The sequence below is a fragment of the Giraffa tippelskirchi genome, chromosome 13 (genome assembly GCF_054371585.1).
Source record: "Giraffa tippelskirchi isolate mGirTip1 chromosome 13, T2T-mGirTip1v1.2.pri, whole genome shotgun sequence".
Classification (NCBI taxonomy): domain Eukaryota; kingdom Metazoa; phylum Chordata; class Mammalia; order Artiodactyla; family Giraffidae; genus Giraffa; species Giraffa tippelskirchi.
In genome coordinates, this window is record NC_137287.1 from 34990830 (window position 1) to 35016682 (window position 25853).

Genomic DNA, 25853 nt, shown 5'->3' on the forward strand with positions numbered 1-25853 from the left:
TGTCCTAAGTGCTCCACGCTTGTCACTTCACTGGCTGCATGGGGTCGCGGTGCAGAACTGGATCTGTTTCACTTCCCCTTTCCTGAAGTAGTCAGAGTGTCACTAACTACAAAGAACACAAAGGTGTTCAAAATGCAGGCAAGCTTTCTCAACTGCTTGCTGTATTCATTTGAAGGTTTCTCTCCAATATTACAGTGTGAAATCAAGATGGAGGCTTTCAGCAATCTCTGTGCTTCTATTTCTGGCAAAGTCCCTAATAATAATAACAATAATACAAAATAATAACAATAACAGCAGCAACAGTAGAAAGTGAAAGTGTTAAGTCGCTCAGTTGTGTCCGACTCTTTGCAACCCCATGGGCTGTGGCTCCCCAGGCTCCTCTGTTCATGGGATTCTCCAAGTATGAATATTGGAGTGGGTTGCCATTCCCTTCTCCTGGGCATCTTCCTGACCCACGGATTGAACCCGGGTCTCTGGCACTGCAGGCAGATTCTTTACCCTCTGAGCCATCAAGGAAGCCCATCATAGTAATAATAATAATGACAATAATAATCACAATAACAGCAGCAACAGCGGAGGCAATAGTAAGCACTGGCATCAACAAATCTAATTATCTCAATGATCGGGCAAATCCCAGGCTAGGTGATTTATAAGGTATCCTGTTTAAGGTTCTGGAAACACTCCATGTGGGTCTTATCCATTTTCTCTTCTTTTTTCTTTTTTTACAGATTATGAAACTAAGGTTCATGAGAGAAGCTGAGTGACTTGCCCAAGATCACACAACCACTGCATAGCTGAGTTAAAATTAACTGCAAGGCTTCCCTGGTGACTCAGTGGTAAAGAAACCAACGTGCCAATGCAGGAGACATGGGCTAGATCACTGATCCAGGAAGATCCCACATGCCAGGGGGGCAACTAAGCCAGTGTGCCATAACGAGTAAGACTATCTTCTAGAGCCTGGGAGCTGAAACTACTGATGCCCATGTGCCTAGAGCCCGTGCTCTGTACCAAGAGAAGCCACCGCAATGAGAAGCCTGGCACCACAACTAGAGTAGCCCGTCCTTGTGAGTAGAGTAGAGAGTAGAGAAAAGCAACGAAGATCCAGTACAGTCAAAGATAAATAAACAAATAAAAATTATTTTTGAAAATTGGTTAAAAAAAAAAAGGAAAGAAATGAACTCCAGTGGCATCTGATTCCTGCCTCTGGGTTTTTAACTGATAATGTTATAAAATACACATGCTATCACCAGCGGTTTCTTACTTAATGTTAAGTGGCTTCACAGTAAGTGTGGAGAACACACACACGCACACTCGCATGTACACACAATTTGCCCTCCAGTTCAGCCTCTAGGATCTCTACATGCTTTCCACTGCTGTCATGAGAACGTGGGCGTGATCGAATCCAGGAATCCTGCCTCGCACCTCCCCAGGGTGTGGGAAGGAGACACCCACGTGGTCTGGTTGCTTTAATCACTCTCCTGAGCAGAAACGAAGCCAGAGCAGCTGCAGAGGAGACAGTCCCTTTTGTCACCAGCTTCCCTTAGACTCACCTGGTCTCACTTGGATGGAGTCCATTTCAAGGAGCACAAGGGTGCCAAGCAGAGGATGGAGTGAGTCTCAGGAGAGCAAAAGGAACAATTCTTTCCTGCTTTGGGAAAGTGCCACTGCCTTGTTCTTTGATGCAAAATGGTTTTCATCTTCCCCAAGAGTAAACATCTGCTTAATGCAAAGCTTTCTAAGTCAATTTAGGCCCCCCTGTAAGTGCTGCCTAGAAGCTCTGCCACTATTACGGGCAGGCCCAATGAGATGGGACTGCAATAAAATGTGCAGTGACACAAATGGGTCTTTCAGGCCCAGAACCTGCATGAAACAGAAGTGGCCTCACTGTGCAGGCTCGTGGTGGGCAGCTTAGACAGAGAGATCCGGAGAGAGGGCATCTGGGGGAGGAATGAGAGCTCTCTCCATCCGTGAGCATGTGGCCCTTCTCCACGGGTCAAGGACCCCCAGCAGGTGGACAGCCTGCAAATGTGGCTGCAGACTCATTTTCTTTGTTTGCTTTCAGTTCCCTCTACGGATGGCTTGCTGGGGCTGGGGACTGAGGTCACCCTTGGAATGAGAGAAGAGAAATTCACACCCCGTGGATGTGACGCTCTGCGGATGAAGATAAATTAAGGGACTGTAAATATCTACTCAAAGACTTCAAGGTGACCTGTATGACATCTCTGGGAGGCGAGGCTGGAATGTGGAAGCCTAATTAATGGCATGGTCTGAAGGAAGGGCACATGAAAAGAAGGGAGTTGGCCAATGTGGGGAGGAAAAAGGGAAGCCCAGAGTGTCAGACATTGGCAGCGTGGCCACAGCATCATCCAAAAAAGATTTACAATAGATCCCAGGGACACCAGCTTTTCAAATAATAGAGAAGCTGATGGTGTCGTGGGAGGAGAGCTCCTCTAGCCTCATGGCGGCCTCATGAAAAGTCCTCCAGAAAAACTCATGTCCCTGTGCACAGGGCCTATGCTGGCTCCTGCAGCCAGGTTTCCTTCAAACACACATACGCGTGCGCACACACACACACACACACACACACACACACTCACATTCTACACCACTTCATTCATTTCAGCCACATGAGAGGTAACAGAGCCACTGTTTTCAGATCTTCCCAGAGACACACTTAACTGATCGCAGTTTTGCTATGATCGGCAGCATTTCCTCTTTCTTCCAACAACTCCTGAACTTCTCATTTTAACTCCATCAGCCTCAGGAATCTTCATCCATAAGACAGGCTAACATTTGTAGGTTCATGACACAGAGCATCCAACAGAACACCATACTATATAGTGTGAAGCATCTAATAGGAAGAATATACTTAGTGCTTTAGATAACATATACAGCTATGTCCATCTGTCTGTTGGCCCCATTACCTTTTCACCACATTGGGAGGAACTATCTAAGATAGCTCAATACAATCAAGATAACTTGGCATATGAAAAGAAAAGCAGATTTTTCAGAGTGGCTGAATTGGAGGTTCACCATAAAGTTCTTGAGATTGCTGAAGGAGAGGGAGGCCACATACAGCAAAGCATCATGGACACAGAACCCACAGATTGTTCTGAATCTGAGCCCCAAATCAAGACAAGGGGACAGAGACTTCAAAATGCAGGGCACCATTTTCTATCAAGTTACTGCTCCTTTTGTGTGTTAGCTCTTCAGTCATGTCTGACTCTTTGCAACCCCTTAGACTGTAGCCTGCCAGGCTCCTCTGTCTATGGATTTCCCAGGCAAAAATACTGGAGTGGGTTTCCATTCCCTTCTCCAAGGGATCTTCCCAACCCAGGGATAGAACCTGGGCCTCCTGCATTGCAGGCAGATTCTTTACTGTCTGAGCCATGTAGGCAGCTCTATATATCAAGTTCCAGGGGGAGTATTAACAAGAATTTAGTTCTTTATTGAAGGCTAATTATTTTCCCGAGTAACTAACACAAACAAACACACACAATTAGCTGGCATCTATCAGATACTTACTATAGGGTGAGCATTTTACACATTAATTCTGTTGATTCTCACAGCAACCCTACTGGGTCAAGGATATGAACTGAGGTTCAGAGAGATCCTGAGACTTGCCCAAGGTCACACTGCATGTACACAGATGACTTGGGGCTGGACCCAGAGCTTATGAGCTTAACTAACACATCTTTTTCTGTACTTCCTCAGGTGACAACACTGTAGCTGACAATTCCCATGAACATCAGGGTTGAAGAAAAGCAGAGCCTGCAAAGAGCTCATCCATAGTCATACTTCTAGCCCTCAAACATAATTAATCTAGTTTTATATTAATTTTTTTTTTTTTTTTGCTTTGCAGATCTGAAATTCTAATCATTAAGAAAAAAGAAACAGGGATGAAGGCAGAATTCTCACATGTCCTGTGGTTTTCTCATATGTGTACGTGAGTGCTCAGCCGCTTCAGTTATGTCCAATTCTTTGCAACCCCATGGACTGTAGCCCACCAGGCTCCTCTGTCCGTGGGGATTCTCCAGGCAAGAATATGGAGTGGGTTGCCATGCCCTCCTCCAGGGGATCTTCGTGACCCAGAGATCAAACCCAGGAGATCTCCTGCATTACAGGTGGATTCTTTACTGCTGAGTCACCAGGGAAGCCCCTTCTCTGGCCACACAGACACTCTAATGTATGGACACATAACCTTCTTTCTCTCTGCTTCCCTCTGGGTTCTGTCATATTAACATAGCTGTACTTTGGCTCTCCTCTTCCTATTGAAAAAATACAGAAGGGACATCTCAGCTTTTCCTTGGAAAAATGCAGGTGCCAATGAGAGAATTACTTGTCATTCTGTATCAAATAATTTGCCAAGTCTTCGCTCTGATGCTGCTGCTACTTGCCTCTTTTAGGAACAAGGCCATCCCTCTGCTCACTCTTGGTTTATTTGTAGAAGAAGCTGACTTGGCTCTGAATTCTTCCAAAGGTTTATCAACCCTCTCAGGACAGTTTGTGCATCTCTGATGCGATGACAACAGATGCATAATTTATTTTCTGGAGTGAGTTATGAAAGTTAATCAATAAGAAGTGGAAGTCTTATAAATTATCTATCGAAGATCAGCCTATTAAATGTTCAACTTCGACGAGGCTGCTCTGAGTCGAGGTCTCAGACTGCTATTTATTAGCCTGCATGCAAGATAATGTGATTTTCAAGCGGATGGAGGCAGACCTTGCTATTAAGACAGAGACAGTAAAAAATAAAAATGAAATGTGTTTTGCTACGACAGCAAATCCCGCTCTCATGATTGCCAGGAAAAAAAAAATAAATAAATATTGAAATAAATAGGTATCAAAAGTAGGCTGAGAAAACCTCTCTGTCCATGAATAGAGTCGAAAGCTTAGAGCAGAGTAGAAAACTAATGGGCAGGAATATATATACATATGTATAGCCACTATGTTGTTAAAGGTAAAAGTGATGTTATCATATTTAAAAAAAAATAAATTTAAAAAAATACCAAAATAAAAAAAACCCAAGCAAATAGAAAACTAAGGCGGTGGGGCAGAAGTTGCGTTGGCAAGCTCCCTCGAATTCATCTCAAAACCAAGCTGTTAAAGCACCACCCTACATGGGAAGCATCTCCAAGGGCTTGTTCTCCTATCAGGCTGCCTGGTGGAGCAAGGTGAGCGCCTTTTACATCCCCAGGACTGCACACAAGCCCTGGGCAAAAGACAGAAATTGGTGCCAGGGTGGTTCCAAATCCAGGAACATCGTTCAAAGACTGCCAGGCACATTTAGGGGTCAGGTTACAAGGCAGAACAAGGTAGGTCACGGTGAAGAGACAGCGATGTGGCTGGACTTCCTGCCCTCCATCCGTGGGAATCAGGAGATTTGCAGGGGACAAAGGCCACAGAGAATGAGAAAAACCAAGATGGCCCTACCTGTAACATCTCTGCCCACCACCATCCTGCGCTCTATCAGTACACTGCTATTGTAATAGCAGTGGATTGCTATTAAGTGGATAAATAATTGGAGGGACATATTCCACATTGTAACTGATCAGAATGCACGGATCCATGCATTGGGGTACGGGAGTTGAGACACACACCTTGGACGGGGCTCTTCAGACCTTGTTTCTTCACCTTTCAAACCAAGGAGACACTTCACTTGGACTGTCTTTACCCAAGTAAACACACTTCTACTGAAAGGCAATAAGCTTTCGGCCTTGACCTCATTTTGCCTGCGGCTGAATGCCTTTGGCTGTCAGCAGCGAGAAGCCTGAGCGAAGCAGGTGGAGGGAGGTGTAAATGACCCTGAAGGTTGAGAGGAAAAGAAATTATCACCCGACAGATTGGCAAAAATGTAAAAGATTGATGATGTCCAGTTTGGGCGCTGCTGCAGGGAAGTTGGTCTCTCACGTGGTCTTTAAGGATGGAAGAATTGGCAGAGCCACTTTCTGGTTTTCTGGAGGGCATCGGGCAGCATTGATCACCAGGTAAAGTGTGCAAACCCTCAGAACCAGCAAACTCAATTCTAAGATGCTACCCTAAATGTGCCTTCACACCAGCGCACAAACACAGATGTGCAAGGGCATTCACACAGCAGCACTGTGAGGCAAAGAAAAATCAGAAGTTACAAAAATGTGTAAAACAGGGATAATGGCTAAATAAACTGTTGTTGTTGTTGTTGTTGTCAGTCGCTAAGTTGTACCCGACACTTTGCAACCCTATGAACTGCAGCATGCCAGGCTTCCCTGTCCTTCACTGTCTCCCTGAATTTGCTCAAACTTATGTCCATTGAATTGATGATGCCATCCAACCATTTCATACTCTGTCACCCCCTTCTCCTCTTGCCCTCAATCTTTCCCAGCATCAGGTGGCCAAAGTACTGTGGTACCACCATATCTGGAATTTTATGTAGTCCCTTATAATGAACAAGGTAGACCAATATGTACTCACATGGGAAGATGGCCAGAATGTGTTTTTAGGGAAATAAAATCAAGTTGTGGGGACTTTCCTGGTGGTCCAGTGATCAAGATTCTACCTTCCAATGTAGGGGACGCAGGTTGGATCCCTGATCAAGGAACTAAGATCCCACCTGCTGACACACTCCAGAGCCCGTGTGCCACAACTAGGGAGAAGTCCACGTTGTGGACTAGAGAAGCCTGCACACTGCGATGAAAGAGCCTGCGTGCCACCACCAACACCCAACACAGCCAAATAAGTAAATAAATAAATATCTTAAAAAATAAAATCAAGTTGCAGAATGATGTGAGTGGCACGATCCCATTTACCTAAAACATGAATTGTGTCCAGTACACATGTCTATGCGTGTCACTACCTGGAAAAGGTACAGGAGGACTTTAAACCAACCAACTCTCCACACTGTCTGTGTGCATCACCTCTTGGGGAGGAGATAGAAAATGGGAGAAGATCTGGAAGGCAGACTCAGTGTTTTACTCTGCTTTCTTGTTTATTTCTTGAAACTCTTCTAGGATAAACATTGCCATTGCATTGCCATTTGAAACGGAAAAGGGCTGAGAGACCTTGAAAGACTCCTAGACAGGCCCAGGAAGGGGATTTGTGCCTCAGTGAGGGGCTCCGAGCCCTGGAAGAGGTAGATGAAAAGGATGGAGCAGACAGGACCTCAGCTTTGCAACTTTGAACAGGTGACTTCACTTCTCGGAAGCTCAGTTTTCTCATCTGTGAAGCTGGGATAATGACAGTGCCTGCCTGTTAGAATTTTCGTGAGGAATAACTGAGATAATGCCTGGTAAATGCTTGGCACACCACCAGGCACAGAGCAAGTATAAATTATTAATTTTGTTATAACGACATTATGCGTGTCTCAACACCCAAATCTGCTAAAAGGAGGGAAAGGCAAAGGAGAAAAAGGAAGCCACAACATAGTAATGTAACTAATTCAATCTTCTAAAGCGTGATGTCCTATAGAACTTTAAGCATTGAAAGACGTGTTCTGTATCATGTTGTCCAATGCAATAAACACCGACCACACGTGGCTACTGAGCACTGGACGTGCCGGTGATGTGACCTGACTTTGAATTCAAATATTTACATGTAACGAGTGGCTCTCATGCTGCACAGTGAGTTTCCAGGAAATTTTAGTTTCCCAGCTAAAATATCCTTATTCTCTCCTGATCATCAGGTACAAAAGTTTGGCACAGGGAAGTCACAGAACCTAAAATCTTGTGAGATCCTAAGCATTTCGTCTCACTTGTGGTAGAACAGATGGGTTTAGAAGGATTTAGGAGGCCATTTCCTTTTCAATGTCATTCGGTTATTCTGGTCGCTTGAAGAGAAAGTTTCTGTTTGTGATATCCTGCTTTTAACACCATTTTTTCTACACTTTCTTCCTCTTTTAAAAGGAAACTTTTAATATTGTATTGGAGTATGTTGTTGTTCAGTCGCTAAATTGTGTCCAACTCTTTGTGATCCCATGGACTGCACGCATGCCAGGCCTCCCTGTCCTTCATTACCTAGCGGAGTTTGCTCAAACTCATGTCCATTGAGTCGGTAATGCCATCCAACCATTTCATCCTCTGCCACCCTCTTCTCCTCCTGCCCTCAATATTTCCCAGTGTCGAGGTCTTTTCCAGCGTATTGGACTACAGCTGGATTAATAATGTTGTGATAGTTTCAGGTGAACAGCAAAGGGACTTAGCCATACATATACATGGATCCATTCTCCCCCAAACTCCCCTCCCATCCAGGCTGCCAGATAACATTGTGCTATACAGTGAGTCCTCGTTGGCTGTCCATTTTAAATATAGCAGTGTGTACATGTCCATCTCAAACTCCCTAACTATCCCTTCCCTCATCAAACACTTTTGAGTCTCTCTTTTTTCCTAGGAGAGAACATGCCTCAGATGCCACAAACGCCTTTGGCAAACACAAGTAATAGAGGATTTGATCACATTGCTTTGTTTTCAGTGCATTTTCGAATTGAGATAGAATTTACATACCATAAAATATACTCTTTGAAAGTGTACAGTTCACTGTTTTTTTAATACAGTCATAAAGTTTTGCAACTATTACCAGTGTCTAATTTCAGACCATTTTCACCCCACCCCCAAGAAACCCTGTATATACTAGCTGTCAGTCATTTCCCTGACCTCCTCCCCCAGACTCTGGCTACCAGTAATCTAGTTTCTGTCTCTTGTTTATTCTGAACATTTCCTACAAATGAAATTATAACATGTGGCCTTTTGTGTCTTCTCTCAGTTAGAATAATATTTTCAAAGTTCATCCATGTTGCAGCAGGTATTAGCACTTCCTTCCATTCCATGGCTGAATAACTTCCCAGTGTATGAAATATATCATTTCTATTTAGCCATTTATTAGTTGATGGATATTTGGGCTATTTCTATTGTTTGCCACTATGAACAGTGCTTCTGTAAATATCTGTGCACAAGATTTTTTTGCTGGTGTAGGAAAATTTCCGTTATCCTGTATACCTAGGAGTGGAGTTGCTAGGTCATATGGTAACCCCATATGTCATTTTGGAAAAAAAACTACTAAACTGTTTTTCAAAGGGGCTGCAGAATTTTACATTTCCATCAGCAGTGCATGTAAGTTCCCATCTCTCCACATTCTTGCTAACATTTGTTATTACCAACCATTCTTGTTGCTGTTCAATCGCTAAGTCATGTCCCACTCTTGGTGAGCCCATGAACTGCAGCGTGCCAGGCTCCTCCCTCCTCCACTATCTTCCATAGTTTGCTCAAATTCACCTCCACTGAGTCAGTGATGCTATCTAACCGTCTCATCCTTTTGCCGCCCCTTTTCCTTTTGTCTTCAATCTTTCCCAGCATCAGGGTCTTTTCTAATGAGTCAGCTCTTCACATCAGGTGGCCAAAGCATTGGAGCTTCAGCTTCAGCAAGAGTCCTTCCAATGAATATTCAGGGTTGATTTCCTTTAGGATTGACTGGTTTGATTTCCTTGCAGTCCAAGGGACTCTCAAGAGTCTTCTCCAGTACCACAGTCCAAAAGCATCAATTCTCGGGCGCTCAGCCTTATTAATGGTCGAATTCTCACATCTGCACATGACTACTGAGAAAACCATAGCTTTGACTATAGGGACCTTTGTTGGCAAGTGATGTCTCTGCTTTTTACCATTTTAGTTGGTACTTATTTATACCTAGTGAAGGTGAGTATCTGTTGGAAGTTGAGGTGGAAACGTTCCTTCTGTGAATTATTTTACATTAGTTATGAAAGCTAAATCAATTGAAATAAAAGTATTAACTATATAGTAGTACTTGTGCTACAGACCATTTGAATATTTGAAGTTTAGGAACTGTTGTCAAAGACAAGGCTCTGGGTTCCCCTTTTGGGGGATCCATGCATAGATCTGACATCTGAAATGATGTACAAAAGCATCATGTATACATCCGTGCACTCACACTCAGATGTGTATGTGCCTGGGTTGGAAACTTTGCTTTGACCTTCTCCTTCACTTTACATACATAAACGAGAAACAGAAGCCAGGGGACTTTCTGATGGAGGCACAGACAATGAGGGGCAGATCTGGACCAAGTCTTCAGAGCTCCTGCATCAGGGTCTTTCTAGAACTGCATGGAAAATGCAGAAGCATCACTCAGCCAGTTTTTGCAGGTGGGACCACAACCACTCTCTTACTGGAGAAAGACCATGACTTCTGGCCTTCTTGGTCATTCTGTTCTCATCTTACCTTTCTTTGGAATTTGGACACAGAGAACTTCGGAAGAGCGGGACAGAGCAGACGACAGAGGTGGAGAGTCTGAAGCAAGACTTGGTGGGAGGATGGATCTCTGTCCATTCTACTGTTCCCCAGCTGACGTGTATGAGACTTTGTGTCCTAATCTTTTGAATTAAAACATTGATTCAAGAGTTAATGGCTCAGTGGTAAGGAATCTGCCTGCCAATGCAGGAGACAAGGTTTCCAGTCCTGGGTCTGCAGGAGAAGGAAATGGCAACCCACTCCAGTATTCTTGCCAGGGAAATCCCAAGGACAGAGGAGTCTGGTGGGCTACAGTCCATAGGATCCCAAAGAATTAGACACGACTTAGCGATTAAACCGGAGAAGGCAATGGCATCCCACTCCAGTACTCTTGCCTGGAAAATCCCATGGACGGAGGAGCCTGGTAGGCTACAGTCCATGGGGTCGCTAAGAGTCAGACACGACTGAGCGACTTCACTTTCACTTTTCCCTTTCATGCACTGGAGAAGGAAATGGCAACCCACTCCAGTGTTCTTGCCTGGAGAATCCCAGGGACGGCGGAGCCTGGTGGGCTGCCGTCTATGGGGTCGCACAGAGTCGGACACTACTGAAGTGACTTAGCAGTAGCGACTAAACAAGAAGAGCCAATGATGGGAAATGTGAAGATGCAGAAACAAAGACTAGCTGTTGGGCTAAGGAACTGGTAACAATTTAGACTATAATTCTGCCATTTAGCAGAATCACTGAAATCCCAGTTCCCCGAAAGCTACAGATAAAGGCCTGACACACATTCCTGAATTATTTTTGCAGGAAGCAGAGACCTCCTCCAGATGGAAACTGCTGACTACAAGAACACAGACCCTAGACTGGTTGCAACCAGTAGGCTGATGATGCTTGAAGCTTCACCTTGATGCCAACCAATCCAAGAACTGTCCATGAGCTGATCGCACCCTGCTCAATGAACACGATAAAACTCCTCACTACTCCGTCCAGGGTGGGTCACACAGTCTTAAGAGAATTAGCCCACTGTGGCCCCTTTAGCCTGCAGAACAATAAAAGTTACTCTTTTCTACTTGATCCCAACCACTGTCTCTGCATTTTGGCACCAGTGAACAGGGGCCAAGTTTCAGCAACAGTACTACTCAACAGCTGACGGTCTCTTGTGAAAGGGAATGGCTAGCTATTCCTAAAGAGGACACACAACCACATCCAGGACGGGATGAGGCAACTTCAGGCTCCTCCTACATGATCATCAGGCCCAGAGTAAGGGGCCAGTCCTCTCTGTTCTGTTTGGGGACAGGTGAAAGATTTAGGTAACACTGTATTGCAATATCCAGTTGACCTACTCTGAAAGGCTGGATGACTTTCCCCACCCAGAAGCCACAAAGCCACAGAGCCATGGCTATCTCTGCCGCAGAGATTCTTAAGTATGATTCTGCCATGGGGTGTTATGACAACCAATTAGATGGTTAAAATCCATCCATGGCAAGACCATATGCTCTTAGTCTGACACACACTTGGAGGGGAGATTTTTCAGGCACCCCAATTAAAAACCTATGCCCACACATCAATCAGAAGGAACCCGTTTCCTGCTCAGCTCCAGAGAGAGGTGACAAAATCACTAGTGAGGGTCATGATGAGCTTTTCATGGGGCTGGAAACTCCTCGGCTGTGGATCAGAAGGGACAGCTGCTGACAGCTGAAAATTTCCTGCCTGGGTCTCAAGATCAAGGGACGGAATGTGCGTTTCCATGGCACTCCCAGAAACAGGTGGCTCCCATAGTCTGGAAAAGCACATTCCGCGGCTCCTGCAATTTCAGCTGCACCCATGGCCACGCGCATTTCAGGCATGGAAGAGGGCAGTATCAAATGTCTCCAAGACAAATCCAGGAAGTGCAGAAAGGCCAAGGTGTGAGCCTACAGAAGAAGGATCTCAAGACATGGCAGTGGGGATATCGTAACCCCTCTCCCACGCCCATCATTAACTCTTCCTTCCTGCGTCATTTCCTTCATAGCACTTACTCCAACCGTAATTAATCAGTTCCTGTGCTGTGCTAGCTGTTCTGCTCTTTGTTTTATCCCTTCCCCAGTAGGACTGTGGACTGGGCTTAGGAAGGGACCATATCTGGCTCTTTGGGCTTACTGTTCTTGTCTAGTTGCTAAGTCACGTCCGACTCTTTGCAACCCCATGGACTTAGTCCACCAGGCTCCTTTGTCCATGGGACTTTTCTAGGCAAGAATACTGCAGTGGGTTGCCATTTCCTCCTCCAGAGGAATCTTCCACACCCAGGGATTGAACTCACGTCTCCTGCATTGGCAGGTGGATTCTTTACCACTGAGTCACCAGGGAAGCCCAATACATTGGGCCTCTTTCTGCTAACATCCAGCATGGCCTCTTACAGGGAGAAAGTGCTCAATAAGTGTCTGAAGAGTTCTCAACGGAATCAATGAACCAGTCACGCATCCTAATCTTTTCTGCTGCTCTCTGACATATGAACGTTTCATTCTGTTTTCCACCTGAGTAAACTGAGGCTTAGAGACACAAAATAATCTATTCCAGATAGAATCTAGGAAGGGATACGGCTGGTTCTGGAACCCAGTTCTGTCTGAATCCAGACTCTCAAATTGTTCCTGTTGTTACAAATGACACAGGTAAGACATCTAGCCCCCAGGTGCCTTCCCTACTTCTGCTGAAATAAAAAAAGGGAAAATTGGGCAGCCCTAAGACAGAATTGGGACTTCTCAGGTGGCTCAGCAGTGAAGAATCCACCTGCCAATGCAGGAGATGCAGGAGATGCGTGGGTTTGATCCCTGGGTCGGAAAGATCCCCTGGTGGAAGAAATGGCAACCCACTCCAGTATTCTTGCCTGGAAAATTCCATGGACAAAGGAGCCTGGTGGGCTATAGTCCATGTGGTTGAAAAAAGTCAGACATGACTGAGCTTGCATGCTTGCAAGACAGAAATGTCTTGTGATGGAAAAATCCATTCCATGGGCACGTGGATCAACAGATGTGGCTCACAGCTTTGGTACAGCAAGACTGAGTAACACACCCAAGACTGATCTCCCACGCTGAAGCAAGTCTGCTTATAGCCCTTGGATGTATAGCCCTGGGGTCACTAACAATTAAACACACATGCTGCAATCCCCTGAAGCAGCAGGAGCCACCAGACCCATAGACACACTTCCATAATTCCCAGGCATCTCCATAAGCATTGTGATTCCCTGTTCTACCCTACCCCCTGAAAGCTGGCCTTTCTTTCTGGTCGGAATTCTCTAGTCAAAGGAGATGGAAGAAGAACAGTATGGAGGTTCCTTAAAAAACTAAAAATAGAGCAATCATATGATCTTGCAGTTCCACTTGTGGGCATACATCTACGCAAAACTGAAATTCAAAAAAATACCTATACCTCAATGTTTTTTTTTTTAATAAATTTTATACCTCAATGTTTACTGTAGCACTATTTACAATAGCCAAGATACGGATGCAACCTTAACGTCCATCAACAGATGAATGGACAAAGATGATGTGGTGTATATATATATATATATATATACACACACACTAGAATACTATTCAGCCATATAAAGAATAAAATAATGCCATTTGCAGCAACATGGATGGACCCAGAGATTATTACACTTAGTGAAGTAAGCCAGCAAACACAAACATCATATGATTGTTCTTATATGTGGAATCTTAAAACAAATGATAAAAAATGAACTTACATACAAAACAGAGGTAGAACCACAGACATAGAAAACAAACATGGTTACCAAGAGGAAAGGGGGGTAAGGATAAATTAGGAGCTTGGAATTAACATATACAAACTATTACATAGTTTGTAGTCGTTTGCATCCTGCAGTTCATGGGGTCTCAAAGGGTTGGATGCAACCTAGCAACTGAACAATAGCAATATATAAAATAGATAACCAACAGGGACCTCCTATATACCACAGGGAGCTATACTCAGCATTTTGTAATAATCCTGTGAGGGAAGAGAATCTTGAAATATATGTATGTATATATATATATATATACATACATATATATGTATAACTGAATCACTTTGCTATATTCCTGGAAATAACACAATGTTGTGAATCAATTATACTTAAGGCAGAAAAAATAAATTTAAAAAGTGGAAAAAAAATGAAAATGGAAGAAACAGCGGCGTGAGGAATAGACATCCATTTGTCAACCATGGCTGCTGAGCTGTTGGCATCTCCACTTGAATGCACACGGGCTGTCCTCCCTGGTTCCTATCTTGTCTCCCGAAAGACCATCTGTCCATCTCCCATCCAACTTTAGGGGGAATTCTGTAAAAATGTAAAACCAGATCACGGTGTTCCTCTACTTGAAACTCTCCAGGGGTTTTCCATCTCTCTAAGACCAAAATCTAAACTTCTCTAGTGTCCCAGAAGGTTGCAGACTACACAGGTGATGCCTGTGATGCCTGCTTCATACCCCTTCATCCACTTGGTCCCAGTCATACTAACTGACAACTGCCCATCTCATTCCACCTTCAAGTTTCTCCGCGTTGCTTTTGCCTGAACTTTGTTCCCCGCACCAGGTCATCACACGGCTGCCCCCTATTGTCAATCAGATGTGAGCTCAAATTCCATACCTTCCCTCCTTCAACCATCCAAAATAGCCCTCTATCACATAACCTGTCTTATGTTAGGTGATATCTGATCACTCTCACATAACCTGTCTTATTTTCTTCATAGCACTTAACGCTATTTGATGTTCTCCTACTCACTGCCTGTTTCTCCCTATTAAATCTAAGTGATCTTATTCACCCCTGTAAACCTGTTGTCATGCACACACTGCAGTTCAACAAATATTTACTAAGTTAACGAACACACACAGAACCCACTGGAAAGCAATCTGACTTTCCAAACCAACTCCCTTCTTCGACCTCTGAAATGCACATGATATGTCACCACCCTCACTTTGATTCTGAAGGTCAGTTACTGAGATAGACAGGGAAGAACATTCCCAGTTAAGCGACTGATGGAGAAAAAGGTCTTTTGCATTTCATGTGCACCTTTTAACAAGGGCTCATCTTATCCCAATGCCATGGGCAAGCCCAATGTGTAACTTCTTTCTGCAAACTATAATGGGAAGATGTTATACTTTTAGGATGTAAGGGAATTAGGAGACAGATTTAGTCTTTCAAGAGAGAAAGCAAGATCATTTTAATGTAAATCTGATCTTACGTCTTAGACATACATTTGGTTTGTAAGAGAAATAATCAGACAAGAGTGATGAGAGTTGACAAGTCTTCTCTGTCTCCCAGTCTCAGCTCCTGAGAGAAGGCTGCCCACGAAGACAAGTCTGATGTCTTGAGCAACTTAGTTCTGAACCCAAGTTGTAGTTCTAAAATGATCGTGGACTTTGGCCCGGTGCTCAGAGAGATTTTTGTGTTCCACGAATCATAAGGACACTCATGCCTTCCTGATTGTGATGGAATTTTCCTTGCTCAAAGGGAAGCATATCTTTCAGTGTCTCCATTTCATGGAACTCAGAAGGAACCCTAGAAAGAGACATCCACTTGGGTGGAGCCGGCCCACCTGTGCCTCTCTCTCTCCTGTAATTCTCTAAGCTCTGGCTGATTCCTCTCCTTCAGCCCAAACTACCTCCTCCCCTCTGACCTAAGGACCATAATTTTCAGATCATTCATTTACTAGGTTCCCCAGCTATGATTTTGTCATGGACGAAGGCAAAGAACACAGGATATTCACTTAGGATGCCACCCTAATCTTTATGTCCCTAACAGAAAAGACATTCCTAAGTTAAAAAAAAAAAAATTCTATTTTTTAAAGCTTCTTTTAAGGAAAAAAAATCACTAGCTGCAAGTGATACAAATGTTTATGTGTAAGATGAGGGTATGAGAACTTTTTTTGGAAGAGAATATGTGTATAGAGTTTCCCAGGGAGTACAGTGCTAAAGAATCTGCCTGCAATACAGGAGACACAGGTTTGATCTCAGGGGTCAGGAAGACCCCCTGGAGAAGGAAATGGCAACCCACTTCAGTATTCTTGCCTGGAAAATCCCATGGACAGACAAGCCTGGCGGGCTACTGTCCATAGGGTCACAAACAGTTGGACGTGACGGAGCAGACAGACAGATGTGTATAGAAAAAAAGTGGTTTGAAGTGATTGTTTTTGGGTGGTGAATTACAATGTCTGCATATATGTGGGGTGTGTGTGCAAGTGTGTATGTGTGCGCTTTTCTGTTTGCCCCAACTTGCTTAGCATTTACCCTGAGTTAATTTTATAATTAGAAAATTAGGTGACAATAATTTTTTAATGAATCTTCTTTTGGAAAGGGGCCCAAGAAGGATGCCATAGGGTTAAATCAAAGAGCAAACCAATTGGCTGCTTGCTGAGACTGGCACCCAGGTGTGACACGCTGCCTGCAGGCAGACAGATGTGTGTGAAAAACGGGAGGAGGACTGGACCTCAGCCACAGGTGAGGACCGCTGAAGGCTATCCCAAACCCTGTGAGACCCATCTCTTGAGAAGTCTCCTGGCTCTCAAGGCTAAACCCACCTCTGTTTTCTTTGTTCAATAGTGGCTCCAAGTACCTGGGGTCTCGGATGTACATAGCTCATCAGTTCAAAGATGGAGCAGATTCTGAGCTGGATCTGAGACGAGCTGGAACCTGGGACCCTTTGCTACAGTGCGTGTACCTGGACAAACGTCTCCTCAGGCCGCAAAATACAAAGAAACTCTAAGGGACCAAAAATAACTGTGTGCATGCGTGGTTGGGGCAAATTCAGGACAACAGACACAAAAACAAACAAACAAACAAAAAGATACTAATGATACTTCTGAAGAGCCTGGAACAAAAGCCAGGGATTTGGGAGCAAAAGCAAGGTAATGCCCTGGCCCCATGCACTCAACACCATCAAAACTGTGGGCAAACCGTATAAGCCACTTTCCCTGCCCGACCTTTGGACACCCCCCTACACACACCTCATATTAGGAACCAGCTCGCCCCTCCTCGGGGAGCAAACAAGGAAAACTGTGACATGTTTTAGCTCTCTCCTAATGCAGTAGTGGCCTGCCAAGCAGACATGGGTTCAATCCCTGGGTTGGGAAGGTCCCCTGGAGAAAGAAATGGCAACCCACTCCAGTATTCTTGCTTGGGAAATCCCAAGGACAGAGGAGCCTAGTGGGCTACAGTCCGTGGGGTTGCAAAGAGTCCAACACGACTTAGCGACTAAACTACCACCACCAGCATAGCCTGGACTGGGTTCTTTTCCTTTCACCAAAGGGGATCTTAACAAAAACACCCACTTTCAAGAATCATGTTTGGTTTCTTGACATTCAAAATGGTGGCTCATCTATCATCTTTCAACCCACAGAAAGCCAAACGGACCTGAACTCATCTCTGATATCTGGGGTAGATCTGAGCACAAAGGCATGAATGAAGCAGAGGCCCCTGGGCCATGGAGAGGCTGGGAACATACAGCAGTGTGTCAGTGATGGGACCTCTACGGAGTAAACCAAGATGGCCAAGGAGCATTTGCCTAGTGGGGGGCCCAGGGAGGGGTGGTAGGGGTGGTACCCTTGATTGTGATTGGAAGTTTAGTGCCAGCACCTGGGGAAGTCGGAAAGCCAGGAAGCAGAGATGACATTGGACACACATCTTGTGCATCCCCCCAGGAGGAGACTCTACAGAGTGGTATCCTTAGCGAGGCTCTGACCTTGCAAGAATCAGACACTAAAGAAAATATACATGCAGACAGCATCGCACACTCAAACCCCACCACTGTTTAGACAGAGAAGATTCCCATATGTTCCACGTTACCCTCAGCAATGGGAGGCTTTTCATCCATCCCCAAGCCACCCCGTCACCATGCAGCAGGTGGGAGCTCTGGTCCCTACAATGGGGACAAGACCGGGACTCAGCGGCTGATGATGGGCAGACCGTATGCTGCGTGAACGCGTGCAACACCTGCTCAGTGCCCCGCACAGATCTTAGACCCTCTGGCAGGCAGTACCAAGTCCCTGGGCTAAATCACAATGGGAGACACCTGCCAACGTGCCAGGTGTGAAACAAGCCCCAGCTCTTTAGAGTCCTTAAGCTCCCACCCAAATTCCCAGCGAGGGCTCCGGGCAAAGGCAAGGCTGCCCGCGCGGCCAGTCTCTACAAAGTGGGAGGAGTCGCCTTATTAAGACGGTCAGCGGATGGTCCCCGTCAATTTCACATCTCCTGTCAAAATCGCCCAGTGAGCAGGCACCTCAGTGTTTGCGCCTCTCACCAGAACAAATGCAGAGCTGTTGAAGGGAGAAATAACACACCAGCACAATAACAATAGGAGACGCCGCTCACAAGCTGTCCCTGGCCCCTGGAGGAACTGACATGTTTGACAGAGAATGTGTGTGGGCAACACTGCTTGATGCATGTTTAAAGGGAAAACGGAGAGTGTGTTTCGCGGAGGTTTAGACACTGAAAACCAAAAGGAAGGTCTTGTCAACGAAACCACAAGGACCATGTCCCAGCAGTCCCCTCCTCGCCCTCTGTCACCCCCCACCTCCCGTTTTGATCTTCTCCCCAAGGAACCAGGCTTCTATGGGGAACGAGACCTTTTGACCGAGGGCTGGCAGGCAGAAGGAGGAACGCTGATCAGAAATGACAGCAGCACAAAACCACGTTAGCCTTCTGCTCAGAAGAGGTTGTATAGGGCAGAGACAAGGCCGGAGGATGGGGAGATAACACCAGAGTCTCAGAGCGTAGCAGGGTCCCGGCCGCGTGGCTTGGGGCCCCCGGCTGCAAGGGCAGAAACCCCAGGTCTGCCATATTCCAGTCCTGAGAGCTGGGGCAGGCATTTCACTTAGCTGAGCCTCAGTTTCCATCTTTCCAGGATGATCTCCAGCAGTAATAGAAATATTCTGGTAGAAACATTCTATGCAAAGTAACCAATGGGGTGACTAGCAGCTGCAGCAATAGTAGAAATAATAATGACATGATTATTATCAGGTAACTATATAAGATAATGAAGGCTTCCCAGGTGGCTCTGTAGTAAAGAATCTGCCTGCTAATGCCGGAGACGTGGGTTCGATCCCTGGGTCAGGGAGAGCCCCTGGAGGAGGAAATGGCAACCCACTCCAGTATTCTTGCCTGAGAAATCCCATGGACAGAGGAGCCTGGTGAGCTACAGTCCATGGGGTTTCAAAGAGATAGACATGACTTAGCAACTAAACAACAACAACAAATATAATTGTTATAATAATGTAATTATATGTGTTATATGGGGTTATACATTATATAAAATTTATATATTATAGAATATATAATGATGTGTAGCATTAATATATATTAATATATATGTGATAATTTTATGATATACATAATTATTAAATGATGCACAATATTCTATATACTTATATTTCTCTTATGTATTATTATATAATCAATAATATATCACTATGTGTATGTGAATGCTAGGTTGCTTCAGTCCTGTCCGACTCTTTGTGACCCTACAGACAGTAGCCTGTCAGGCTCCTCTATCCATGGGATTTGCCAGGCAAGAATATTGCAGAGGGTTGCCATGCCCTCCTCCAGGGGATCTTCTTGACCTAGGTATCAAACCCAGGTCTCTCGCATTTCCTGCACTGGTAGGCAAGTTCTTTACCACTAGTGCCACCTGGGAAGTCCCATGTCACTATACAATCATACTCAATAGTATAATTTAGAATCATTATGTAATTATGTGATAATTACATGTAATACATACTTATACATGTATTATGTCTAATGTATATTGTTACACACAAATACAATCCATAGTATTACCAATTATATAATCCTTATTATATAATCATTTCTATTCTTTACTGAGCCCTTACTGTATACCAAGCACAATTAGAGTCCCTTACAAGTATTAACTCGTGTGATACTCAACGGCAACTCTGGTGTGGTCCTCATCCAATACAGGAGGATGGTATACCATGGTTTGAGGTGCTTTTGATATATCCATTTTACAGATGGGAAAATCATAGAACAGAGTAGTTTTCTCCCAGCAGGCAAAGCTGAGATTCTAGCTCAGCAGTCTGCAGTCTGGCTCGAGAGCTCACACTCTTAGCTCATATATATTACACATACATATACATGTATATGGCTTCCCTGGTGCCTCAGATGGTAAAGAATCTGCCTGCAATGCGGGAGACACAGGTTTGATCTCCGGGTTGGGAAGATCCCCTGGAGGAGGGAATAGCAATCTACTCCAATACTCTTGCCTGGAGAATCCCACAAACAGAGGAGACTGGTGGACCATAGTTCATGGGGTTGCAAAGAGTCTAACATGCCTGAGGGACTAACACACACACATATATTTATGTGTGTGTGTGTGTGTCAAACACTCAATATTGTCTCTCTTACACAGTTTGGTTGTGGTGGTGTTGCAGTACACTTGGAAATAAACTGGCTGATGCATGCACCGAGTCCTTTCCAAGCACCAGGCACCGGGTTATGAACTTTATATGCTTTGGTTCCTTTCACCACCATCCAACAAGGTGACTGCCCCCCAGAGATGTGACGAACCCCGCCTGAGGTCACATAGGGAGTGAGTAATGCCCAAGGTCACACAGCTGAAGGAAGGAGATGAACCAGGCCACCTGCCACAGATTCCATATCCTGACCCCATCCTGTCCACCTGCTTTTTCCCCTCCAAACCACAATGCTTCAGTCAGATGCTGTAGGTGAAATGCCTTACACACGGCCTGGTACGTAGTAAATGCCTGAAAACAAGCAGCTGCTGTTGTTTTTATTGTAACTAAATGTGCAAAGCCCAGTAGGCATTTTCTTCCAAGAGAATGACGGAAGTATGAATTTATGACGCCGTCTGTTCAGAGGGCAGATCCAGGGCCCCCTTTTAAACCCTAACAAAGCCCCGGCCTTGTCAGTCGACACCAGTTCCTGCATCCAGCCACACATGGGAAACCCGAGATTGCCCGTGAGGCACACAGTTCACTGGGCTCTGCTCCCTGCCTTCTGATGGAGACGATCTGGGGTTCAGAGTGGACACCTGCATGCTTAATGAACTTGCCCAGGTCCTGATGAGTCACAGGGCCAGCTGACCCCTGGGGGCAAGAAGCTGTCCAAGTGACTCAGAGCTGCGTCTTTCCCTGAAGGCTTCTCATAAGCTGCCCTGTGCCAGTCGGCTGTCCTGTGCTCAAACATCCTCTCCACCACCAGGCACCGAGACAGATGGGAGCTATTCTTATTATTTAGCATTTATTAAGCGCCCACAGTGTGCCAGGAGCCGCATGGAACAGGGGTGTGGGTGGTCCCCGAGAGTCTGTCCCCAGAAGGCTGTGGCCACATGGAGGAGAGGGGATGGGCTTCTCTTCTCCTTCAAAGCCCACCCTCCCCTTCCTTCCACCCAGCCCCAGTTCCAGCCCTAGCTGTTCTACTAGAGCAAATGGACAAAGATTTGGGCCAGGTTTCCACACGGCTGAAACCTGGCCATCCTCCTGCCTGGGTGTCCAACATGCAGGGCCCTGAGGAGCTCGTGGACACATGGCTTTTGTGAGCCCCCCATTTCTTTGATTACAGAAAACAGCCTTCCTTCAGCCTCCAAGACCTTCCCTGAGTTCCAATGGGCAGATTAAAGCAGTTGTTAACTAGGGAAGGGAGAATGCCAGACCAGTGAGAAACAGTCAAGAGAAACCTCGGGGCAAAGTTCTGCTTCCCCATCAAGGGATCTGTACAGCAATATCTTTCAGTTGTTTTGCAGATACTGAAACCCCCTCCAGGTGGGAGAAGTTAAGGATTAATGATGATATGCTGCCCACAGGCATGCAGACCCCAGACCAGTTAAACCTGAAGGTTGATGATGCTGATTACTACTTACCTCACCACCAACCATGAGCTGATCACACCCTCTTTTACTATAAGACTTGTCACTATCTCCTCCAAGTTGAGATACTTGGTTTCGAGGGCATGAGTACACCGTGTCCCCCTTAGCCTGGCAAAGCAATAAAGCTCCCCTTTTCTACTTCACCCAAAACTCTGTCTTCGAGCTTTAATTCGACACCTGTGTACAGGGAAGCTGAACTTTTGGCATCAGGTGTCCAGTAGTCCCAACTCCCCAGGCTAACGGTTTAGAAAGTGGGAGAGGATATGTGTCTCATGCCCCTCAAAGCCATGGGCTAAGGCTGTCAACCCCCAGTGTGGTGTATCCCTGACTGCACCCCACTCTGTTCAGCTGCACCTAAAACCTGTGCCCCTGGTTCACAGAAATCTCCATGGACAGCAGAAGCAGAGAGCTGCACGCAGCCCTGCCCACCTCCAAACCGAGAGCATCTTCATATGCAAAAGAAACCGCAGCCACCCAGGATATGATGAAAAACCATGACAACGGCAATGTTGGCCAACCGCGATGGAGTTCCTACCATGAGCAGGTGCTGCTATGGCTGCTTCACATTATCGCATCAAAGCCACAGGGCTCCCTTGTGAAGTGGGTGTGACCGTCCCTGCCACCAAGCTGAGACAGTAGGAGCTCAGAGAGGTGAAACCCACAGGACACCGGGACCAAGGGCCAGCTCCAGTTCAGCCCTTGGCATTATGTCTTCATGGCTGGACTACAGGGGCCCCAGGCGTGGTCACCTTTGAGCTCTTTTATTCCTGACACTGACTCCGGAAGGCAGAAGTCCATGGAATGTTACTCCCACTTTCTGGATGAGAAAGCAGAGGCTCTGCCAGGTCATGCAGCTTTCCCAGAGTCACCCAGAGAAGGTCATGGCCAGCTTCAGGTTTCCCTGGTCTAAATTCCACACTCTCAATCCTCTGGTCTAAATCTTTAATTGTGCTGCCTCGCGAAATGAGAAGAAATAGCTCTTCGGAGAGTAGTTGGTGAGAACACTGTGGGAACGCACAAGACAGCTGGCTCCGTGGTCGCTATATCTCGCCCCCCTGTCTGAGAGCCAGTGCGGATTAGAGGGGGGAAAGAAGGGTAACGGCTGGGGGAGGCCACCCTCTCCCAGGGCAGGGATGTACTGGACCCACTACGCTCCCTGGAGCCAGATGTAGGGCAGGAGGGGACTTCCCTGGTGGCTCAGCGGTAAAGAATCTGCCTGCCAATGCAGGAGATGGGGGTTCGATCCCTGGGTTGGGAAGATCCCCTGGAGAAGGAAATGGCAACCCACTCTGGTATTCTTGCCTGGGAAATCCAGAGGAGCCTGGACAGAGGAGCCTGGTGGGCTACAGTCTATGGGGTCACAAAGAGTCGGACATGATCGAGTGACTGAATGACAAGAACAAATTTATCCCAATAAATTAGGAATGTGGGAGTGGCATATACACACGCCTAGATACAAAACAGACAAACAACAAGCACCCACTGCATAGCACAGGGAACTACACTCAATATATTTTGCATTTTTAAAAGAATTTAAATATACATATGCACACACACATATAACTGATTCACTTTGCTGTACACCTGAAACTAACACAACATGGTAAATCAACCATATGTCAATAAAATAAATAAATAATTTTAAAAATTAAAAAAAAATAATTAGGCTTTGCAGAAGACCACAGTCCCAGCTGCCCAGAGGAAAAGACCCACGGAATATTGAGTTCATTGCTTCTGGACAGTATTTAGGGTTCAGTAGTTAATTAAGTGAAGGAGCTGGCTGCTTGCACGCTGGTGGGATGCAAGTGTGATGTATCTATCTTTAGACGGGAGAGAAACATAAACAGGGGTGAGTATCTTCATCCTAAGTCAGCCCAGGAAAGCACTTACCCAAAACAACCTTTCAAAGACAGGGAGGGGGGTTCCACTTCACCATTAAAGGCTCAGATCACTGAACACCAAAGCGGCAAAGCAGAGTGTGAAATCCACAAGTCCCTCCAGCCCCGCCTGCCCCATGCCAACATATAAAAAGCATACTTGCTGATATAGCATGCCTTTAAAACGATCAGAATGACAGATGGCTGCAGCAGGAACACATCCTTTTTATAGGACTGCTATTAATCAGAAGAGATTGACAGCGTCCCTTTAATCTTTTAATTAAAAAAAAAAGTGCACCTCTATACAGCTAAAGGGGGCAAGTAGCTGGCATCTCTGAGCACATTGGGACACCTGGAATGATGTGCAAGGTCCACATGATTTCAAACTTCGTAACAGGAGGGCTTTAGTTTCCCTTTATTTCTAGATATATTGATGTTGGTATTGCTAATATAAAAAGAAGATATGGGTTTGCATGATGTGAGAAACTCCTGTCTTGCCTCAATTATGGTGTTACCTGTTGTCCTCATCGGGCTATCTGTATGTTTCTAGATCGTTGTGGTTTCACTTGCAAAAGACTGGGGATGTCCCAAACATACTCTGGTGGGAGACACTCCTGTAATTACTTTAGGTGGGAAAACACTGCATAAAGTTGCCATATCTGCCTTTGATTCATCTGATCAGGTATGGAGAAGCAAGATACACCAGATGATTGTGAATGTCTGGTAACTACGATCACTGACAAAAAAAAAAAAAGGTAACTGGATAAGTAAGATCAGAAACCCACTAATTTCTTCCCTGGTGGGGTATGGGCAAGGTTTGGGGGAGAAAAGACATGTTTAGATGTTTGTAATAGCTTGAACAATTGAGATAATCGTAATACCTCTCAAGGAATTGAGAACTTTGTCTTTTGTCTGTTGAGCACCCAAACTGGGCTTCCCTGGTGGCTCAGTGGTAAAGAACCTGCCTGCCAATGTAGGGGGCTTCTCTGATAGCTCAGTTGGTAAAGAATCCCACTGCAATGCAGGAGACCCCGGTTCAATTCCTGGGTTGGGAAGATCTGCTGAAGAAGGGATAGGCTACCCACTCCAGTATTCTTGGTCTTCTCTTGTGACTTAGCTGGTAAAGAATCTGCCTGCAACATGGGAGACCTGGGTTCGATCCCTGGGTTGGGAAGATCCTCTGGAAAGGGAAAGGCTACCCATTTGTGGATTTGATCCTTGGGTCTGGAGGATCCCTTGGAGAAGGAAATGGTAACCCACTCCAGTATTCTTGCCTGGGCAATCCCATGGACAGAGGTGTAACAGGAGGGAAAGGGGCAGGGCACAACTTTTGAAAGAATGACATGGCCCAAGGACACAAGATAAATCAATTAGAATCAAATGGAACCAAGATGGCAGACAAGACTAGACCTTGATCCTCAATCAGCAAGTGAAATGGCCCATCCAGAGGTGCCATGACAGTTCCAAGGCACTGTTCAAAGACCAAGGAGTGGGGGTAGCCCAAATCCTTGAAATCTCCACTCCTTCCCAAAAATAGCTGGAATAATCCTCCCACTTATTAGCATATGAAATCACCCAGCCTATAAAAACTAACCACACCACATTTCACGGCCACACTCACTCTCTGCGATGGCCCAAACTCTGCCTGTGGAGTGTGTTTCTCTCTGAATCTGAATAAATCCATTTCTTACCTATAACTTTGTCTCTCACTGAATTCTTTCTGGGATGAGACATCAAGAACCTGAGCTTTATTAGGCCCTGAAACCAGGAAATGTGGGTTTTGGCTGGGTTCAAATCCCAGTCACCTGGGTTCAAGTTCCCATCTGAGGTAAACGGTTTCAGTGGGGCCTGGCAGGCTACAGTCCATGGTATGGTAGAGTTGGACATGATTTAG

At 45.5% G+C, this 25853-nt stretch overlaps 1 protein-coding gene and 2 long non-coding RNA genes across 23 annotated transcripts in view; 1 reads left to right on the forward strand and 2 right to left on the reverse strand.

The window, feature by feature from the left end:
* The window catches only part of RBFOX1 (RNA binding fox-1 homolog 1), a 440478-nt gene that overhangs the window by 371868 nt on the left and 42757 nt on the right, over positions 1-25853 (reverse strand). The window lies entirely within an intron of this gene.
* LOC145531684 (uncharacterized) overlaps positions 1-25853 on the forward strand; it is an 84442-nt gene that overhangs the window by 48417 nt on the left and 10172 nt on the right. The window lies entirely within an intron of this gene.
* On the reverse strand, positions 701-23664 carry LOC145531687 (uncharacterized). The gene is made up of 2 exons (XR_014072668.1): positions 23470-23664; positions 701-3225 (listed from the first exon to the last, which is right to left on the reverse strand). It is a non-coding gene; the product is annotated as an uncharacterized LOC145531687 (long non-coding RNA).